The following is a 2,500-nucleotide window of genomic DNA, read 5'->3' as shown; positions in this document are numbered from 1 at the left end:
CCAAAGTCATTTGACACTACCCCACCAAGCATGTTCCGCCACCACGCAGCCTTCAAAACATAGGGCTAGCCCAAGGAAGGGAGGCATACCACAACAACGTCCCACACTCAACGAGGTTCATGCCGCACTCCCGAAGGCACCCGGCTCCACCCCACCTTGCATGTTTCGTCATCGTACCAGCAACCATCCACAGTCCTCACACTAGAGATTCCCAGTTAGAAGGCAACATCGCAACATTCCGTGCTCAACGAGGCTCATGTCGCACGCCCAAAGGCACCCGATTCCAACCAATCGAACATGTTCTGGCACCACACACCTTCAAAACATAGGGCTGGCCCAAGGCTAGCCAAGCATCACCACAACGTCACACACTCAACGAGGTTCATGCCGCACGCCCGAAGGCACCCAACTCCACCCCACCTTGCATGTTTCATCATCGTACCAGCCATCAACCATCCTCAAGCCAGCCCAAGTTAGAAGGCCACATTCCATGCTCAACAAGTCTCATGTCGCACGCCCAAAGTCATTTGACACTACCCCACCAAGCATGTTCCGCCACCACGCAGCCTTCAAAACATAGGGCTAGCCCAAGGAAGGGAGGCATACCACAACAACGTCCCACACTCAACGAGGTTCATGCCGCACTCCCGAAGGCACCCAGCTCCACCCCACCTTGCATGTTTCGTCATCGTACCAGCAACCATCCACAGTCCTCACACTAGAGATTCCCAGTTGGAAGGCAACATCGCAACATTCCGTGCTCAACGAGGCTCATGTCGCACGCCCAAAGGCACCCGATTCCAACCAATCGAACATGTTCTGGCACCACACACCTTCAAAACATAGGGCTGGCCCAAGGCTAGCCAAGCATCACCACAACGTCACACACTCAACGAGGTTCATGCCGCACGCCCGAAGGCACCCAACTCCACCACACCTTGCATGTTTCATCATCGTACCAGCCATCAACCATCCTCAAGCCAGCCCAAGTTAGAAGGCAACATCGCAACATTCCATTCTCAACAAGGTTCATGTCGCACGCCCAAAGGCGCACCCAACACTGCCTCACCGTGCAAGTTTCACCACCGCACGGCCGCCGTCAACCGCCCTCGTCCGCCGACCACCACCCCCACGCCCCTAGCATATGCCCATGTGCGGCGCATAGTGCTTGGGGCATGGGGGTGGCGGAAGATATAGGGGTACCCCCGTGCCCAGCCCATGCAGACTAGTCACCCCCCTATATAGTACATTTTGAGGCATTTTTGGTCTGCCAGGCCTAGATATGATTTTTCTGAGCGGTCATACGACCAAATATCTCAAGTTTTAGAATGTTTTTTTCTATGAACTCAATTGATTCATGAATTGGACATTCTAATGGATCTAGAAATCAAGTTTCATAATTTTTAAACCAACCAATTTTTTTTAATGAATTTTTAAATATTAAATAATAAGAAATTAGAAAAAATATCTAGAGTTGACAAAAAAATCTGAAATTTTGTGAGAATCATTCTTTCATGTTTCTTAGCTCCCAGAAAAAAATTTACAACAAACTGACCACTCCACATGTACTTCCACAATTAATGGGTGATGGATGGGGAGCACGCGCGGGCGGGGCGGGGGGCGCGCGCGCGGGAGCACGCGGGCGGGGCGGGACAGGGCGCGCGCGCGCGCTGGGACGCGCGGGCGGGGCGGGACGGGGGCGCGCGCGCGCTGGGACGCGCGGGCGGGGCGGGGCGGGGGCGCGCGCGCGCTGGAGCATGAGGGCGCGCGCGCGCTGGAGCATGAGGGCGCGCGCGCGCTGGAGCATGAGGGCGCGCGCGCGCTGGAGCATGAGGGCGCGCGCGCGCTGGAGCATGAGGGCGAGCGCGCGGGGGCAAGCGGGCGGGGCGCACGCGGGTGGGGCAGGGCGGGGCTGGCGAGCGCGCGGGAACGTTCCGACACTACCCACCGTGCGCGTTCCGCCACCGCACCACCGCCGTCAACCGCCCTCGACCTCCGACCACCACCCCGACGCCCCAAGCATATGCCCATGTGCGGCGCATAGTGCTTGGGGCGTGGGGGTGGCGGAAGATATAGGGGGTAGCCCCGTGGCCAGCCCATGCAGACTAGTCACCCCCCTGTATAGTACATTTTGAGGCATTTTTGGTCTGCCAGGCCTAGATACGATTTTTTTGAGCGGTCATACGGTCAAATATCTCAAGTTTTAGAATGTTTTTTTTCCATGAACTCAATTGATTCATGAATTGGACATTCTAGTGGATCTAGAAATCAAGTTTCATAGTTTTTCAACCAACCAATTTTTTTTAATGAATTTTTAAATATTAAATAATAAGAAATTAGAAAAAATAGCTAGAGTGGTCAAAAAATTCTGAAATTTTGTGGGAATCATTCTTTCATTTTGCTTAGCTCCCAGGAAAAAAATTACAACAACCCGACCACTCCACATTCACAACAATACAAGCATTGAAAATGAACATTCCCTTTTCACGGGTATTGGGTT

Source organism: Cucurbita pepo, unplaced genomic scaffold, assembly GCF_057944985.1.
Source record: "Cucurbita pepo subsp. pepo isolate OVF unplaced genomic scaffold, ASM5794498v1 scafford_7, whole genome shotgun sequence".
NCBI lineage: Eukaryota > Viridiplantae > Streptophyta > Magnoliopsida > Cucurbitales > Cucurbitaceae > Cucurbita > Cucurbita pepo.
Note: the sequence above shows the minus strand (reverse complement) of the source record.